Source organism: Pelobates fuscus, chromosome 1 (assembly GCF_036172605.1).
Source record: "Pelobates fuscus isolate aPelFus1 chromosome 1, aPelFus1.pri, whole genome shotgun sequence".
In the NCBI taxonomy this organism is placed as follows: Eukaryota; Metazoa; Chordata; class Amphibia; order Anura; family Pelobatidae; genus Pelobates; species Pelobates fuscus.
The window spans coordinates 464,152,372-464,170,300 of NC_086317.1; the positions used below are offsets into that span (position 1 = coordinate 464,152,372).

The following is a 17,929-nucleotide window of genomic DNA, read 5'->3' on the forward strand; positions in this document are numbered from 1 at the left end:
CTGGTTGCTTTTGTTCACTGCTGGAGCATGTGTCTTTCAGCCCGCCCGGTCCTTCTTGCTCAGTCTGTAGTGGCAGCGGCCTTTTAGGCGCCCCCTTTTCTTTTTGCCTCTTTCCTGCAGGCCGAGCCTGGGTCTGCCAACTTGTAGCTTCCTAGGTCTTTTAGGGGGAAAGCAAGCGAAGCCCTGTTGCCTCCAGTACTGTTAGGAACCAGTCTTGTCGGCGCGCATTACGTAATGCGGGCTAAAAGTGCTTGGGGCCCGCTGCTTGATTGGGCACGTACACTTGCAAGCATCGCCCTTCTTTTGGATTGCTCAGCTGCTGGCGCAAATACGTCTTCCGTCTGCCCTGCCTTGCGGTCCTAGCATGTGCTTTAGAGGCTGTGCTGGTCGTTACGTGGTGCCCCGGCACTGCGTAGTAGTGGAGTATAGAAAGCCTTGCTTATGGCTTGAACTTAAATGTCACTTCTGCCTGCCATCCTGCAATGTATGTGTGGATAGATGGAAGTGAAATATCTGTACATTTCTCTTTTTTTGTTTTTTAAATGCTGCTTTTCTCTTGGACCGCGTCATATCCTATCACCAACCGCATTGATTTAGTTTTTTGTTGTTGCTGTGACCGACACTTTACCACCGTAACACTGACTTGTGCTTGCCCACTTCTCTCTATCCTGTATCACTCAAAGACATTGTATTGTTGCCTCGTTACTCGTGTCCAGAAACACGAGAGAAGGAAAAAGAAAAAGAAAGCGAGAGAGAAAGAAAGAAAGAAAGAAAGAAAGAAAGAAAGAAAAAAACGCCACACTGAAACGTAAAGCCAGAAAAGAAATGTGTGTTTAAAAAAAAAAAAAAAAAAAAAAAAAAGAAATCCTCCGAATGAGTGAATGTGAAATTGCATAGCGTAGATCGCCCCCTGCTGGTAGGAGATCGAAAAAGCAAAAGCCTACAACACCTGGTATTCCCAGGCGGTCTCCCATCCAAGTACTAACCAGGCCCGACCCTGCTTAGCTTCCGAGATCAGACGAGATCGGGCGTGTTCAGGGTGGTATGGCCGTAGGCAGAAACTAGGCTCCTTTAACCTCCTCTTATTCTGTTCTTCAACACCCAGGCACCTACCTCCCTCCCAGCTTCTTCATTTGCTGCTCTTGCAACTCACTGCTCAAAGGGCCCACTGACAAATGCGCTTGACGCCTACTTCTTACTTCTATCCCTACACTCCTAAGTGACCTCCTTCCTTTACACTGCGCAGCTGCTGGCACTTAGGCCTCTCCTAGATCTGCTCGGAAATGCAATCCTAACCTCTGTCTCAGAGAAAGCTGGTGAGACTGCGCCGTGACGCACTTCGAAGCAACAGCGCACTGCAATAACTCTTGCTTCAACCCAAAATTGGCACGTGGCGTCTGCCTAGGATCCTTGCTCCTTGATCCTCTCTCCGCTTCGGACTGACAAGCTGCTGTCTGTTGTCACAGGGGTTTGTTGGCAACACAGGGGATGGTAGCCCTTTGAAAACCAATTTGCTAAAGATAGGCCACAAGTGCTGCTTTGGAAACGTTGCTCCACTACTCGGCTGTGCACACCGCTTGGCTACTTTAGCCTACAGCTAGCAGCGGCCTTTTCATTCCAGCGCTTTGGGGTGTAGAGTGAACCAGGCCCACGCTGCTGACAAAACATGCCCCACGCTGCTGACAAAACATGCCCCTCGGTGCTGTTCGGGAGCCCAATCTTTCTGTCTCTCTCCTCTCCCTCTTCAGCAAAAGGGCACAAGACAGCAGGCCTCCACTGGCCATGCTCTGGGTCTGCGATGCAGTGAGAGCGCGAAAAGTGTTTGAATGCCTACAACACCTGGTATTCCGAGATGGTCTCCCATCACAGGTACTAACAGGCCCAACCCTGCTTAGCTTCCGAGATCAGACGAGATCGGGCGCGCTAAGGGTGGTATGGCGTAGGCCACAGCAGGGCTTCCTTTACCTCCCCTTATCCTGCGCACAGGCTCCTTCCACCCGATGCCGCCTTTGTTGTTGCTGCTGCTGCTGCTGCTAGTGCTGGTTGCTTTTGTTCACTGCTGGAGCATGTGTCTTTCAGCCCGCCCGGTCCTTCTTGCTCAGTCTGTAGTGGCAGCGGCCTTTTAGGCGCCCCCTTTTCTTTTTGCCTCTTTCCTGCAGGCCGAGCCTGGGTCTGCCAACTTGTAGCTTCCTAGGTCTTTTAGGGGGAAAGCAAGCGAAGCCCTGTTGCCTCCAGTACTGTTAGGAACCAGTCTTGTCGGCGCGCATTACGTAATGCGGGCTAAAAGTGCTTGGGGCCCGCTGCTTGATTGGGCACATACACTTGCAAGCATCGCCCTTCTTTTGGATTGCTCAGCTGCTGGCGCAAATACGTCTCCCGTCTGCCCTGCCTTGCGGTCCTAGCATGTGCTTTAGAGGCTGTGCTGGTCGTTACGTGGTGCCCCGGCACTGCGTAGTAGTGGAGTATAGAAAGCCTTGCTTATGGCTTGAACTTAAATGTCACTTCTGCCTGCCATCCTGCAATGTATGTGTGGATAGATGGAAGTGAAATATCTGTACATTTCTCTTTTTTTGTTTTTTAAATGCTGCTTTTCTCTTGGACCGCGTCATATCCTATCACCAACCGCATTGATTTAGTTTTTTGTTGTTGCTGTGACCGACACTTTACCACCGTAACACTGACTTGTGCTTGCCCACTTCTCTCTATCCTGTATCACTCAAAGACATTGTATTGTTGCCTCGTTACTCGTGTCCAGAAACACGAGAGAAGGAAAAAGAAAAAGAAAGCGAGAGAGAAAGAAAGAAAGAAAGAAAGAAAGAAAAAAACGCCACACTGAAACGTAAAGCCAGAAAAGAAATGTGTGTTTAAAAAAAAAAAAAAAAAAAGAAATCCTCCGAATGAGTGAATGTGAAATTGCATAGCGTAGATCGCCCCCTGCTGGTAGGAGATCGAAAAAGCAAAAGCCTACAACACCTGGTATTCCCAGGCGGTCTCCCATCCAAGTACTAACCAGGCCCGACCCTGCTTAGCTTCCGAGATCAGACGAGATCGGGCGTGTTCAGGGTGGTATGGCCGTAGGCAGAAACTAGGCTCCTTTAACCTCCTCTTATTCTGTTCTTCAACACCCAGGCACGCACCTACCTCCCTCCCAGCTTCTTCATTTGCTGCTCTTGCAACTCACTGCTCAAAGGGCCCACTGACAAATGCGCTTGACGCCTACTTCTTACTTCTATCCCTACACTCCTAAGTGACCTCCTTCCTTTACACTGCGCAGCTGCTGGCACTTAGGCCTCTCCTAGATCTGCTCGGAAATGCAATCCTAACCTCTGTCTCAGAGAAAGCTGGTGAGACTGCGCCGTGACGCACTTCGAAGCAACAGCGCACTGCAATAACTCTTGCTTCAACCCAAAATTGGCACGTGGCGTCTGCCTAGGATCCTTGCTCCTTGATCCTCTCTCCGCTTCGGACTGACAAGCTGCTGTCTGTTGTCACAGGGGTTTGTTGGCAACACAGGGGATGGTAGCCCTTTGAAAACCAATTTGCTAAAGATAGGCCACAAGTGCTGCTTTGGAAACGTTGCTCCACTACTCGGCTGTGCACACCGCTTGGCTACTTTAGCCTACAGCTAGCAGCGGCCTTTTCATTCCAGCGCTTTGGGGTGTAGAGTGAACCAGGCCCACGCTGCTGACAAAACATGCCCCACGCTGCTGACAAAACATGCCCCTCGGTGCTGTTCGGGAGCCCAATCTTTCTGTCTCTCTCCTCTCCCTCTTCAGCAAAAGGGCACAAGACAGCAGGCCTCCACTGGCCATGCTCTGGGTCTGCGATGCAGTGAGAGCGCGAAAAGTGTTTGAATGCCTACAACACCTGGTATTCCGAGATGGTCTCCCATCACAGGTACTAACAGGCCCAACCCTGCTTAGCTTCCGAGATCAGACGAGATCGGGCGCTCTAAGGGTGGTATGGCGTAGGCCACAGCAGGGCTTCCTTTACCTCCCCTTATCCTGCGCACAGGCTCCTTCCACCCGATGCCGCCTTTGTTGTTGCTGCTGCTGCTGCTGCTAGTGCTGGTTGCTTTTGTTCACTGCTGGAGCATGTGTCTTTCAGCCCGCCCGGTCCTTCTTGCTCAGTCTGTAGTGGCAGCGGCCTTTTAGGCGCCCCCTTTTCTTTTTGCCTCTTTCCTGCAGGCCGAGCCTGGGTCTGCCAACTTGTAGCTTCCTAGGTCTTTTAGGGGGAAAGCAAGCGAAGCCCTGTTGCCTCCAGTACTGTTAGGAACCAGTCTTGTCGGCGCGCATTACGTAATGCGGGCTAAAAGTGCTTGGGGCCCGCTGCTTGATTGGGCACATACACTTGCAAGCATCGCCCTTCTTTTGGATTGCTCAGCTGCTGGCGCAAATACGTCTCCCGTCTGCCCTGCCTTGCGGTCCTAGCATGTGCTTTAGAGGCTGTGCTGGTCGTTACGTGGTGCCCCGGCACTGCGTAGTAGTGGAGTATAGAAAGCCTTGCTTATGGCTTGCACTTAAATGTCACTTCTGCCTGCCATCCTGCAATGTATGTGTGGATAGATGGAAGTGAAATATCTGTACATTTCTCTTTTTTTGTTTTTTAAATGCTGCTTTTCTCTTGGACCGCGTCATATCCTATCACCAACCGCATTGATTTAGTTTTTTGTTGTTGCTGTGACCGACACTTTACCACCGTAACACTGACTTGTGCTTGCCCACTTCTCTCTATCCTGTATCACTCAAAGACATTGTATTGTTGCCTCGTTACTCGTGTCCAGAAACACGAGAGAAGGAAAAAGAAAAAGAAAGCGAGAGAGAAAGAAAGAAAGAAAGAAAGAAAGAAAGAAAGAAAAAAACGCCACACTGAAACGTAAAGCCAGAAAAGAAATGTGTGTTTAAAAAAAAAAAAAAAAAAAAAAAAAAGAAATCCTCCGAATGAGTGAATGTGAAATTGCATAGCGTAGATCGCCCCCTGCTGGTAGGAGATCGAAAAAGCAAAAGCCTACAACACCTGGTATTCCCAGGCGGTCTCCCATCCAAGTACTAACCAGGCCCGACCCTGCTTAGCTTCCGAGATCAGACGAGATTGGGCGTGTTCAGGGTGGTATGGCCGTAGGCAGAAACTAGGCTCCTTTAACCTCCTCTTATTCTGTTCTTCAACACCCAGGCACCTACCTCCCTCCCTCCCTCCCAGCTTCTTCATTTGCTGCTCTTGCAACTCACTGCTCAAAGGGCCCACTGACAAATGCGCTTGACGCCTACTTCTTACTTCTATCCCTACACTCCTAAGTGACCTCCTTCCTTTACACTGCGCAGCTGCTGGCACTTAGGCCTCTCCTAGATCTGCTCGGAAATGCAATCCTAACCTCTGTCTCAGAGAAAGCTGGTGAGACTGCGCCGTGACGCACTTCGAAGCAACAGCGCACTGCAATAACTCTTGCTTCAACCCAAAATTGGCACGTGGCGTCTGCCTAGGATCCTTGCTCCTTGATCCTCTCTCCGCTTCGGACTGACAAGCTGCTGTCTGTTGTCACAGGGGTTTGTTGGCAACACAGGGGATGGTAGCCCTTTGAAAACCAATTTGCTAAAGATAGGCCACAAGTGCTGCTTTGGAAACGTTGCTCCACTACTCGGCTGTGCACACCGCTTGGCTACTTTAGCCTACAGCTAGCAGCGGCCTTTTCATTCCAGCGCTTTGGGGTGTAGAGTGAACCAGGCCCACGCTGCTGACAAAACATGCCCCACGCTGCTGACAAAACATGCCCCTCGGTGCTGTTCGGGAGCCCAATCTTTCTGTCCCTCTCCTCTCCCTCTTCAGCAAAAGGGCACAAGACAGCAGGCCTCCACTGGCCATGCTCTGGGTCTGCGATGCAGTGAGAGCGCGAAAAGTGTTCGAATGCCTACAACACCTGGTATTCCGAGATGGTCTCCCATCACAGGTACTAACCAGGCCCAACCCTGCTTAGCTTCCGAGATCAGACGAGATCGGGCGCGCTAAGGGTGGTATGGCGTAGGCCACAGCAGGGCTTCCTTTACCTCCCCTTATCCTGCGCACAGGCTCCTTCCACCCGATGCCGCCTTTGTTGTTGCTGCTGCTGCTGCTGCTAGTGCTGGTTGCTTTTGTTCACTGCTGGAGCATGTGTCTTTCAGCCCGCCCGGTCCTTCTTGCTCAGTCTGTAGTGGCAGCGGCCTTTTAGGCGCCCCCTTTTCTTTTTGCCTCTTTCCTGCAGGCCGAGCCTGGGTCTGCCAACTTGTAGCTTCCTAGGTCTTTTAGGGGGAAAGCAAGCGAAGCCCTGTTGCCTCCAGTACTGTTAGGAACCAGTCTTGTCGGCGCGCATTACGTAATGCGGGCTAAAAGTGCTTGGGGCCCGCTGCTTGATTGGGCACATACACTTGCAAGCATCGCCCTTCTTTTGGATTGCTCAGCTGCTGGCGCAAATACGTCTCCCGTCTGCCCTGCCTTGCGGTCCTAGCATGTGCTTTAGAGGCTGTGCTGGTCGTTACGTGGTGCCCCGGCACTGCGTAGTAGTGGAGTATAGAAAGCCTTGCTTATGGCTTGCACTTAAATGTCACTTCTGCCTGCCATCCTGCAATGTATGTGTGGATAGATGGAAGTGAAATATCTGTACATTTCTCTTTTTTTGTTTTTTAAATGCTGCTTTTCTCTTGGACCGCGTCATATCCTATCACCAACCGCATTGATTTAGTTTTTTGTTGTTGCTGTGACCGACACTTTACCACCGTAACACTGACTTGTGCTTGCCCACTTCTCTCTATCCTGTATCACTCAAAGACATTGTATTGTTGCCTCGTTACTCGTGTCCAGAAACACGAGAGAAGGAAAAAGAAAAAGAAAGCGAGAGAGAAAGAAAGAAAGAAAGAAAGAAAGAAAGAAAGAAAAAAACGCCACACTGAAACGTAAAGCCAGAAAAGAAATGTGTGTTTAAAAAAAAAAAAAAAAAAAAAAAGAAATCCTCCGAATGAGTGAATGTGAAATTGCATAGCGTAGATCGCCCCCTGCTGGTAGGAGATCGAAAAAGCAAAAGCCTACAACACCTGGTATTCCCAGGCGGTCTCCCATCCAAGTACTAACCAGGCCCGACCCTGCTTAGCTTCCGAGATCAGACGAGATCGGGCGTGTTCAGGGTGGTATGGCCGTAGGCAGAAACTAGGCTCCTTTAACCTCCTCTTATTCTGTTCTTCAACACCCAGGCACCTACCTCCCTCCCAGCTTCTTCATTTGCTGCTCTTGCAACTCACTGCTCAAAGGGCCCACTGACAAATGCGCTTGACGCCTACTTCTTACTTCTATCCCTACACTCCTAAGTGACCTCCTTCCTTTACACTGCGCAGCTGCTGGCACTTAGGCCTCTCCTAGATCTGCTCGGAAATGCAATCCTAACCTCTGTCTCAGAGAAAGCTGGTGAGACTGCGCCGTGACGCACTTCGAAGCAACAGCGCACTGCAATAACTCTTGCTTCAACCCAAAATTGGCACGTGGCGTCTGCCTAGGATCCTTGCTCCTTGATCCTCTCTCCGCTTCGGACTGACAAGCTGCTGTCTGTTGTCACAGGGGTTTGTTGGCAACACAGGGGATGGTAGCCCTTTGAAAACCAATTTGCTAAAGATAGGCCACAAGTGCTGCTTTGGAAACGTTGCTCCACTACTCGGCTGTGCACACCGCTTGGCTACTTTAGCCTACAGCTAGCAGCGGCCTTTTCATTCCAGCGCTTTGGGGTGTAGAGTGAACCAGGCCCACGCTGCTGACAAAACATGCCCCACGCTGCTGACAAAACATGCCCCTCGGTGCTGTTCGGGAGCCCAATCTTTCTGTCCCTCTCCTCTCCCTCTTCAGCAAAAGGGCACAAGACAGCAGGCCTCCACTGGCCATGCTCTGGGTCTGCGATGCAGTGAGAGCGCGAAAAGTGTTCGAATGCCTACAACACCTGGTATTCCGAGATGGTCTCCCATCACAGGTACTAACCAGGCCCAACCCTGCTTAGCTTCCGAGATCAGACGAGATCGGGCGCGCTAAGGGTGGTATGGCGTAGGCCACAGCAGGGCTTCCTTTACCTCCCCTTATCCTGCGCACAGGCTCCTTCCACCCGATGCCGCCTTTGTTGTTGCTGCTGCTGCTGCTGCTAGTGCTGGTTGCTTTTGTTCACTGCTGGAGCATGTGTCTTTCAGCCCGCCCGGTCCTTCTTGCTCAGTCTGTAGTGGCAGCGGCCTTTTAGGCGCCCCCTTTTCTTTTTGCCTCTTTCCTGCAGGCCGAGCCTGGGTCTGCCAACTTGTAGCTTCCTAGGTCTTTTAGGGGGAAAGCAAGCGAAGCCCTGTTGCCTCCAGTACTGTTAGGAACCAGTCTTGTCGGCGCGCATTACGTAATGCGGGCTAAAAGTGCTTGGGGCCCGCTGCTTGATTGGGCACATACACTTGCAAGCATCGCCCTTCTTTTGGATTGCTCAGCTGCTGGCGCAAATACGTCTCCCGTCTGCCCTGCCTTGCGGTCCTAGCATGTGCTTTAGAGGCTGTGCTGGTCGTTACGTGGTGCCCCGGCACTGCGTAGTAGTGGAGTATAGAAAGCCTTGCTTATGGCTTGAACTTAAATGTCACTTCTGCCTGCCATCCTGCAATGTATGTGTGGATAGATGGAAGTGAAATATCTGTACATTTCTCTTTTTTTGTTTTTTAAATGCTGCTTTTCTCTTGGACCGCGTCATATCCTATCACCAACCGCATTGATTTAGTTTTTTGTTGTTGCTGTGACCGACACTTTACCACCGTAACACTGACTTGTGCTTGCCCACTTCTCTCTATCCTGTATCACTCAAAGACATTGTATTGTTGCCTCGTTACTCGTGTCCAGAAACACGAGAGAAGGAAAAAGAAAAAGAAAGCGAGAGAGAAAGAAAGAAAGAAAGAAAGAAAGAAAAAAACGCCACACTGAAACGTAAAGCCAGAAAAGAAATGTGTGTTTAAAAAAAAAAAAAAAAAAAAAAAGAAATCCTCCGAATGAGTGAATGTGAAATTGCATAGCATAGATCGCCCCCTGCTGGTAGGAGATCGAAAAAGCAAAAGCCTACAACACCTGGTATTCCCAGGCGGTCTCCCATCCAAGTACTAACCAGGCCCGACCCTGCTTAGCTTCCGAGATCAGACGAGATCGGGCGTGTTCAGGGTGGTATGGCCGTAGGCAGAAACTAGGCTCCTTTAACCTCCTCTTATTCTGTTCTTCAACACCCAGGCACCTACCTCCCTCCCAGCTTCTTCATTTGCTGCTCTTGCAACTCACTGCTCAAAGGGCCCACTGACAAATGCGCTTGACGCCTACTTCTTACTTCTATCCCTACACTCCTAAGTGACCTCCTTCCTTTACACTGCGCAGCTGCTGGCACTTAGGCCTCTCCTAGATCTGCTCGGAAATGCAATCCTAACCTCTGTCTCAGAGAAAGCTGGTGAGACTGCGCCGTGACGCACTTCGAAGCAACAGCGCACTGCAATAACTCTTGCTTCAACCCAAAATTGGCACGTGGCGTCTGCCTAGGATCCTTGCTCCTTGATCCTCTCTCCGCTTCGGACTGACAAGCTGCTGTCTGTTGTCACAGGGGTTTGTTGGCAACACAGGGGATGGTAGCCCTTTGAAAACCAATTTGCTAAAGATAGGCCACAAGTGCTGCTTTGGAAACGTTGCTCCACTACTCGGCTGTGCACACCGCTTGGCTACTTTAGCCTACAGCTAGCAGCGGCCTTTTCATTCCAGCGCTTTGGGGTGTAGAGTGAACCAGGCCCACGCTGCTGACAAAACATGCCCCACGCTGCTGACAAAACATGCCCCTCGGTGCTGTTCGGGAGCCCAATCTTTCTGTCTCTCTCCTCTCCCTCTTCAGCAAAAGGGCACAAGACAGCAGGCCTCCACTGGCCATGCTCTGGGTCTGCGATGCAGTGAGAGCGCGAAAAGTGTTTGAATGCCTACAACACCTGGTATTCCGAGATGGTCTCCCATCACAGGTACTAACAGGCCCAACCCTGCTTAGCTTCCGAGATCAGACGAGATCGGGCGCGCTAAGGGTGGTATGGCGTAGGCCACAGCAGGGCTTCCTTTACCTCCCCTTATCCTGCGCACAGGCTCCTTCCACCCGATGCCGCCTTTGTTGTTGCTGCTGCTGCTGCTGCTAGTGCTGGTTGCTTTTGTTCACTGCTGGAGCATGTGTCTTTCAGCCCGCCCGGTCCTTCTTGCTCAGTCTGTAGTGGCAGCGGCCTTTTAGGCGCCCCCTTTTCTTTTTGCCTCTTTCCTGCAGGCCGAGCCTGGGTCTGCCAACTTGTAGCTTCCTAGGTCTTTTAGGGGGAAAGCAAGCGAAGCCCTGTTGCCTCCAGTACTGTTAGGAACCAGTCTTGTCGGCGCGCATTACGTAATGCGGGCTAAAAGTGCTTGGGGCCCGCTGCTTGATTGGGCACATACACTTGCAAGCATCGCCCTTCTTTTGGATTGCTCAGCTGCTGGCGCAAATACGTCTCCCGTCTGCCCTGCCTTGCGGTCCTAGCATGTGCTTTAGAGGCTGTGCTGGTCGTTACGTGGTGCCCCGGCACTGCGTAGTAGTGGAGTATAGAAAGCCTTGCTTATGGCTTGAACTTAAATGTCACTTCTGCCTGCCATCCTGCAATGTATGTGTGGATAGATGGAAGTGAAATATCTGTACATTTCTCTTTTTTTGTTTTTTAAATGCTGCTTTTCTCTTGGACCGCGTCATATCCTATCACCAACCGCATTGATTTAGTTTTTTGTTGTTGCTGTGACCGACACTTTACCACCGTAACACTGACTTGTGCTTGCCCACTTCTCTCTATCCTGTATCACTCAAAGACATTGTATTGTTGCCTCGTTACTCGTGTCCAGAAACACGAGAGAAGGAAAAAGAAAAAGAAAGCGAGAGAGAAAGAAAGAAAGAAAGAAAGAAAGAAAGAAAAAAACGCCACACTGAAACGTAAAGCCAGAAAAGAAATGTGTGTTTAAAAAAAAAAAAAAAAAAAAAAAAGAAATCCTCCGAATGAGTGAATGTGAAATTGCATAGCGTAGATCGCCCCCTGCTGGTAGGAGATCGAAAAAGCAAAAGCCTACAACACCTGGTATTCCCAGGCGGTCTCCCATCCAAGTACTAACCAGGCCCGACCCTGCTTAGCTTCCGAGATCAGACGAGATCGGGCGTGTTCAGGGTGGTATGGCCGTAGGCAGAAACTAGGCTCCTTTAACCTCCTCTTATTCTGTTCTTCAACACCCAGGCACGCACCTACCTCCCTCCCAGCTTCTTCATTTGCTGCTCTTGCAACTCACTGCTCAAAGGGCCCACTGACAAATGCGCTTGACGCCTACTTCTTACTTCTATCCCTACACTCCTAAGTGACCTCCTTCCTTTACACTGCGCAGCTGCTGGCACTTAGGCCTCTCCTAGATCTGCTCGGAAATGCAATCCTAACCTCTGTCTCAGAGAAAGCTGGTGAGACTGCGCCGTGACGCACTTCGAAGCAACAGCGCACTGCAATAACTCTTGCTTCAACCCAAAATTGGCACGTGGCGTCTGCCTAGGATCCTTGCTCCTTGATCCTCTCTCCGCTTCGGACTGACAAGCTGCTGTCTGTTGTCACAGGGGTTTGTTGGCAACACAGGGGATGGTAGCCCTTTGAAAACCAATTTGCTAAAGATAGGCCACAAGTGCTGCTTTGGAAACGTTGCTCCACTACTCGGCTGTGCACACCGCTTGGCTACTTTAGCCTACAGCTAGCAGCGGCCTTTTCATTCCAGCGCTTTGGGGTGTAGAGTGAACCAGGCCCACGCTGCTGACAAAACATGCCCCACGCTGCTGACAAAACATGCCCCTCGGTGCTGTTCGGGAGCCCAATCTTTCTGTCCCTCTCCTCTCCCTCTTCAGCAAAAGGGCACAAGACAGCAGGCCTCCACTGGCCATGCTCTGGGTCTGCGATGCAGTGAGAGCGCGAAAAGTGTTTGAATGCCTACAACACCTGGTATTCCGAGATGGTCTCCCATCACAGGTACTAACAGGCCCAACCCTGCTTAGCTTCCGAGATCAGGCGAGATCGGGCGCGCTAAGGGTGGTATGGCGTAGGCCACAGCAGGGCTTCCTTTACCTCCCCTTATCCTGCGCACAGGCTCCTTCCACCCGATGCCGCCTTTGTTGTTGCTGCTGCTGCTGCTGCTAGTGCTGGTTGCTTTTGTTCACTGCTGGAGCATGTGTCTTTCAGCCCGCCCGGTCCTTCTTGCTCAGTCTGTAGTGGCAGCGGCCTTTTAGGCGCCCCCTTTTCTTTTTGCCTCTTTCCTGCAGGCCGAGCCTGGGTCTGCCAACTTGTAGCTTCCTAGGTCTTTTAGGGGGAAAGCAAGCGAAGCCCTGTTGCCTCCAGTACTGTTAGGAACCAGTCTTGTCGGCGCGCATTACGTAATGCGGGCTAAAAGTGCTTGGGGCCCGCTGCTTGATTGGGCACATACACTTGCAAGCATCGCCCTTCTTTTGGATTGCTCAGCTGCTGGCGCAAATACGTCTCCCGTCTGCCCTGCCTTGCGGTCCTAGCATGTGCTTTAGAGGCTGTGCTGGTCGTTACGTGGTGCCCCGGCACTGCGTAGTAGTGGAGTATAGAAAGCCTTGCTTATGGCTTGCACTTAAATGTCACTTCTGCCTGCCATCCTGCAATGTATGTGTGGATAGATGGAAGTGAAATATCTGTACATTTCTCTTTTTTTGTTTTTTAAATGCTGCTTTTCTCTTGGACCGCGTCATATCCTATCACCAACCGCATTGATTTAGTTTTTTGTTGTTGCTGTGACCGACACTTTACCACCGTAGCACTGACTTGTGCTTGCCCACTTCTCTCTATCCTGTATCACTCAAAGACATTGTATTGTTGCCTCGTTACTCGTGTCCAGAAACACGAGAGAAGGAAAAAGAAAAAGAAAGCGAGAGAGAAAGAAAGAAAGAAAGAAAGAAAGAAAGAAAGAAAGAAAAAAACGCCACACTGAAACGTAAAGCCAGAAAAGAAATGTGTGTTTAAAAAAAAAAAAAAAAGAAAGAAATCCTCCGAATGAGTGAATGTGAAATTGCATAGCGTAGATCGCCCCCTGCTGGTAGGAGATCGAAAAAGCAAAAGCCTACAACACCTGGTATTCCCAGGCGGTCTCCCATCCAAGTACTAACCAGGCCCGACCCTGCTTAGCTTCCGAGATCAGGCGTGTTCAGGGTGGTATGGCCATAGGCAGAAACTAGGCTCCTTTAACCTCCTCTTATTCTGTTCTTCAACACCCAGGCACCTACCTCCCTCCCTCCCTCCCTCCCAGCTTCTTCATTTGCTGCTCTTGCAACTCACTGCTCAAAGGGCCCACTGACAAATGCGCTTGACGCCTACTTCTTACTTCTATCCCTACACTCCTAAGTGACCTCCTTCCTTTACACTGCGCAGCTGCTGGCACTTAGGCCTCTCCTAGATCTGCTCGGAAATGCAATCCTAACCTCTGTCTCAGAGAAAGCTGGTGAGACTGCGCCGTGACGCACTTCGAAGCAACAGCGCACTGCAATAACTCTTGCTTCAACCCAAAATTGGCACGTGGCGTCTGCCTAGGATCCTTGATCCTTGCTCCTCTCTCCGCTTCGGACTGACAAGCTGCTGTCTGTTGTCACAGGGGTTTGTTGGCAACACAGGGGATGGTAGCCCTTTGAAAACCAATTTGCTAAAGATAGGCCACAAGTGCTGCTTTGGAAACGTTGCTCCACTACTCGGCTGTGCACACCGCTTGGCTACTTTAGCCTACAGCTAGCAGCGGCCTTTTCATTCCAGCGCTTTGGGGTGTAGAGTGAACCAGGCCCACGCTGCTGACAAAACATGCCCCACGCTGCTGACAAAACATGCCCCTCGGTGCTGTTCGGGAGCCCAATCTTTCTGTCCCTCTCCTCTCCCTCTTCAGCAAAAGGGCACAAGACAGCAGGCCTCCACTGGCCATGCTCTGGGTCTGCGATGCAGTGAGAGCGCGAAAAGTGTTCGAATGCCTACAACACCTGGTATTCCGAGATGGTCTCCCATCACAGGTACTAACCAGGCCCAACCCTGCTTAGCTTCCGAGATCAGACGAGATCGGGCGCGCTAAGGGTGGTATGGCGTAGGCCACAGCAGGGCTTCCTTTACCTCCCCTTATCCTGCGCACAGGCTCCTTCCACCCAATGCCGCCTTTGTTGTTGCTGCTGCTGCTGCTGCTAGTGCTGGTTGCTTTTGTTCACTGCTGGAGCATGTGTCTTTCAGCCCGCCCGGTCCTTCTTGCTCAGTCTGTAGTGGCAGCGGCCTTTTAGGCGCCCCCTTTTCTTTTTGCCTCTTTCCTGCAGGCCGAGCCTGGGTCTGCCAACTTGTAGCTTCCTAGGTCTTTTAGGGGGAAAGCAAGCGAAGCCCTGTTGCCTCCAGTACTGTTAGGAACCAGTCTTGTCGGCGCGCATTACGTAATGCGGGCTAAAAGTGCTTGGGGCCCGCTGCTTGATTGGGCACATACACTTGCAAGCATCGCCCTTCTTTTGGATTGCTCAGCTGCTGGCGCAAATACGTCTCCCATCTGCCCTGCCTTGCGGTCCTAGCATGTGCTTTAGAGGCTGTGCTGGTCGTTACGTGGTGCCCCGGCACTGCGTAGTAGTGGAGTATAGAAAGCCTTGCTTATGGCTTGAACTTAAATGTCACTTCTGCCTGCCATCCTGCAATGTATGTGTGGATAGATGGAAGTGAAATATCTGTACATTTCTCTTTTTTTGTTTTTTAAATGCTGCTTTTCTCTTGGACCGCGTCATATCCTATCACCAACCGCATTGATTTAGTTTTTTGTTGTTGCTGTGACCGACACTTTACCACCGTAACACTGACTTGTGCTTGCCCACTTCTCTCTATCCTGTATCACTCAAAGACATTGTATTGTTGCCTCGTTACTCGTGTCCAGAAACACGAGAGAAGGAAAAAGAAAAAGAAAGCGAGAGAGAAAGAAAGAAAGAAAGAAAGAAAGAAAGAAAGAAAGAAAAAAACGCCACACTGAAACGTAAAGCCAGAAAAGAAATGTGTGTTTAAAAAAAAAAAAGAAATCCTCCGAATGAGTGAATGTGAAATTGCATAGCGTAGATCGCCCCCTGCTGGTAGGAGATCGAAAAAGCAAAAGCCTACAACACCTGGTATTCCCAGGCGGTCTCCCATCCAAGTACTAACCAGGCCCGACCCTGCTTAGCTTCCGAGATCAGGCGTGTTCAGGGTGGTATGGCCGTAGGCAGAAACTAGGCTCCTTTAACCTCCTCTTATTCTGTTCTTCAACACCCAGGCACCTACCTCCCTCCCTCCCTCCCAGCTTCTTCATTTGCTGCTCTTGCAACTCACTGCTCAAAGGGCCCACTGACAAATGCGCTTGACGCCTACTTCTTACTTCTATCCCTACACTCCTAAGTGACCTCCTTCCTTTACACTGCGCAGCTGCTGGCACTTAGGCCTCTCCTAGATCTGCTCGGAAATGCAATCCTAACCTCTGTCTCAGAGAAAGCTGGTGAGACTGCGCCGTGACGCACTTCGAAGCAACAGCGCACTGCAATAACTCTTGCTTCAACCCAAAATTGGCACGTGGCGTCTGCCTAGGATCCTTGCTCCTTGATCCTCTCTCTGCTTCGGACTGACAAGCTGCTGTCTGTTGTCACAGGGGTTTGTTGGCAACACAGGGGATGGTAGCCCTTTGAAAACCAATTTGCTAAAGATAGGCCACAAGTGCTGCTTTGGAAACGTTGCTCCACTACTCGGCTGTGCACACCGCTTGGCTACTTTAGCCTACAGCTAGCAGCCGCCTTTTCATTCCAGCGCTTTGGGGTGTAGAGTGAACCAGGCCCACGCTGCTGACAAAACATGCCCCACGCTGCTGACAAAACATGCCCCTCGGTGCTGTTCGGGAGCCCAATCTTTCTGTCCCTCTCCTCTCCCTCTTCAGCAAAAGGGCACAAGACAGCAGGCCTCCACTGGCCATGCTCTGGGTCTGCGATGCAGTGAGAGCGCGAAAAGTGTTCGAATGCCTACAACACCTGGTATTCCGAGATGGTCTCCCATCACAGGTACTAACCAGGCCCAACCCTGCTTAGCTTCCGAGATCAGACGAGATCGGGTGCGCTAAGGGTGGTATGGCGTAGGCCACAGCAGGGCTTCCTTTACCTCCCCTTATCCTGCGCACAGGCTCCTTCCACCCGATGCCGCCTTTGTTGTTGCTGCTGCTGCTGCTGCTAGTGCTGGTTGCTTTTGTTCACTGCTGGAGCATGTGTCTTTCAGCCCGCCCGGTCCTTCTTGCTCAGTCTGTAGTGGCAGCGGCCTTTTAGGCGCCCCCTTTTCTTTTTGCCTCTTTCCTGCAGGCCGAGCCTGGGTCTGCCAACTTGTAGCTTCCTAGGTCTTTTAGGGGGAAAGCAAGCGAAGCCCTGTTGCCTCCAGTACTGTTAGGAACCAGTCTTGTCGGCGCGCATTACGTAATGCGGGCTAAAAGTGCTTGGGGCCCGCTGCTTGATTGGGCACATACACTTGCAAGCATCGCCCTTCTTTTGGATTGCTCAGCTGCTGGCGCAAATACGTCTCCCGTCTGCCCTGCCTTGCGGTCCTAGCATGTGCTTTAGAGGCTGTGCTGGTCGTTACGTGGTGCCCCGGCACTGCGTAGTAGTGGAGTATAGAAAGCCTTGCTTATGGCTTGCACTTAAATGTCACTTCTGCCTGCCATCCTGCAATGTATGTGTGGATAGATGGAAGTGAAATATCTGTACATTTCTCTTTTTTTGTTTTTTAAATGCTGCTTTTCTCTTGGACCGCGTCATATCCTATCACCAACCGCATTGATTTAGTTTTTTGTTGTTGCTGTGACCGACACTTTACCACCGTAACACTGACTTGTGCTTGCCCACTTCTCTCTATCCTGTATCACTCAAAGACATTGTATTGTTGCCTCGTTACTCGTGTCCAGAAACACGAGAGAAGGAAAAAGAAAAAGAAAGCGAGAGAGAAAGAAAGAAAGAAAGAAAGAAAGAAAGAAAGAAAGAAAAAAACGCCACACTGAAACGTAAAGCCAGAAAAGAAATGTGTGTTTAAAAAAAAAAAAAAAAAAAAAAAGAAATCCTCCGAATGAGTGAATGTGAAATTGCATAGCGTAGATCGCCCCCTGCTGGTAGGAGATCGAAAAAGCAAAAGCCTACAACACCTGGTATTCCCAGGCGGTCTCCCATCCAAGTACTAACCAGGCCCGACCCTGCTTAGCTTCCGAGATCAGACGAGATCGGGCGTGTTCAGGGTGGTATGGCCGTAGGCAGAAACTAGGCTCCTTTAACCTCCTCTTATTCTGTTCTTCAACACCCAGGCACCTACCTCCCTCCCAGCTTCTTCATTTGCTGCTCTTGCAACTCACTGCTCAAAGGGCCCACTGACAAATGCGCTTGACGCCTACTTCTTACTTCTATCCCTACACTCCTAAGTGACCTCCTTCCTTTACACTGCGCAGCTGCTGGCACTTAGGCCTCTCCTAGATCTGCTCGGAAATGCAATCCTAACCTCTGTCTCAGAGAAAGCTGGTGAGACTGCGCCGTGACGCACTTCGAAGCAACAGCGCACTGCAATAACTCTTGCTTCAACCCAAAATTGGCACGTGGCGTCTGCCTAGGATCCTTGCTCCTTGATCCTCTCTCTGCTTCGGACTGACAAGCTGCTGTCTGTTGTCACAGGGGTTTGTTGGCAACACAGGGGATGGTAGCCCTTTGAAAACCAATTTGCTAAAGATAGGCCACAAGTGCTGCTTTGGAAACGTTGCTCCACTACTCGGCTGTGCACACCGCTTGGCTACTTTAGCCTACAGCTAGCAGCCGCCTTTTCATTCCAGCGCTTTGGGGTGTAGAGTGAAC

The 17,929-nt window shown here is 50.8% G+C and overlaps 7 non-coding genes and 10 pseudogenes across 7 annotated transcripts; all 17 read right to left on the minus strand.

Annotated features, from left to right (window-relative positions):
- Positions 1-937: 937 nt before the first annotated feature.
- LOC134578273 (5S ribosomal RNA) lies at positions 938-1,056 on the minus strand. The gene has a single exon (XR_010086097.1). It is a non-coding gene; the product is annotated as a 5S ribosomal RNA (ribosomal RNA).
- A 771-nt stretch (positions 1,057-1,827) lies between these two features.
- Positions 1,828-1,945, minus strand: LOC134578973 (5S ribosomal RNA; annotated as a pseudogene).
- Positions 1,946-2,961: 1,016 nt separating this feature from the next.
- On the minus strand, positions 2,962-3,080 carry LOC134578342 (5S ribosomal RNA). The gene has a single exon (XR_010086100.1). It is a non-coding gene; the product is annotated as a 5S ribosomal RNA (ribosomal RNA).
- A 775-nt stretch (positions 3,081-3,855) lies between these two features.
- LOC134578869 (5S ribosomal RNA) lies at positions 3,856-3,973 on the minus strand (annotated as a pseudogene).
- A 1,031-nt stretch (positions 3,974-5,004) lies between these two features.
- On the minus strand, positions 5,005-5,123 carry LOC134577541 (5S ribosomal RNA). The gene has a single exon (XR_010086039.1). It is a non-coding gene; the product is annotated as a 5S ribosomal RNA (ribosomal RNA).
- Positions 5,124-5,902: 779 nt separating this feature from the next.
- On the minus strand, positions 5,903-6,021 carry LOC134577860 (5S ribosomal RNA; annotated as a pseudogene).
- A 1,028-nt stretch (positions 6,022-7,049) lies between these two features.
- Positions 7,050-7,168, minus strand: LOC134578409 (5S ribosomal RNA). Its single transcript, XR_010086104.1, has one exon. It is a non-coding gene; the product is annotated as a 5S ribosomal RNA (ribosomal RNA).
- A 771-nt stretch (positions 7,169-7,939) lies between these two features.
- On the minus strand, positions 7,940-8,058 carry LOC134577865 (5S ribosomal RNA; annotated as a pseudogene).
- A 1,020-nt stretch (positions 8,059-9,078) lies between these two features.
- Positions 9,079-9,197, minus strand: LOC134578470 (5S ribosomal RNA). Its single transcript, XR_010086106.1, has one exon. It is a non-coding gene; the product is annotated as a 5S ribosomal RNA (ribosomal RNA).
- A 771-nt stretch (positions 9,198-9,968) lies between these two features.
- Positions 9,969-10,086, minus strand: LOC134578978 (5S ribosomal RNA; annotated as a pseudogene).
- A 1,025-nt stretch (positions 10,087-11,111) lies between these two features.
- Positions 11,112-11,230, minus strand: LOC134578523 (5S ribosomal RNA). The gene has a single exon (XR_010086108.1). It is a non-coding gene; the product is annotated as a 5S ribosomal RNA (ribosomal RNA).
- Positions 11,231-12,005: 775 nt separating this feature from the next.
- Positions 12,006-12,123, minus strand: LOC134579075 (5S ribosomal RNA; annotated as a pseudogene).
- Positions 12,124-13,152: 1,029 nt separating this feature from the next.
- Positions 13,153-13,261, minus strand: LOC134577706 (5S ribosomal RNA; annotated as a pseudogene).
- A 783-nt stretch (positions 13,262-14,044) lies between these two features.
- On the minus strand, positions 14,045-14,163 carry LOC134577878 (5S ribosomal RNA; annotated as a pseudogene).
- A 1,021-nt stretch (positions 14,164-15,184) lies between these two features.
- Positions 15,185-15,293, minus strand: LOC134577570 (5S ribosomal RNA; annotated as a pseudogene).
- A 779-nt stretch (positions 15,294-16,072) lies between these two features.
- LOC134577722 (5S ribosomal RNA) lies at positions 16,073-16,191 on the minus strand (annotated as a pseudogene).
- Positions 16,192-17,223: 1,032 nt separating this feature from the next.
- Positions 17,224-17,342, minus strand: LOC134578586 (5S ribosomal RNA). Its single transcript, XR_010086111.1, has one exon. It is a non-coding gene; the product is annotated as a 5S ribosomal RNA (ribosomal RNA).
- Between the last annotated feature and the right edge of the window lie 587 nt (positions 17,343-17,929).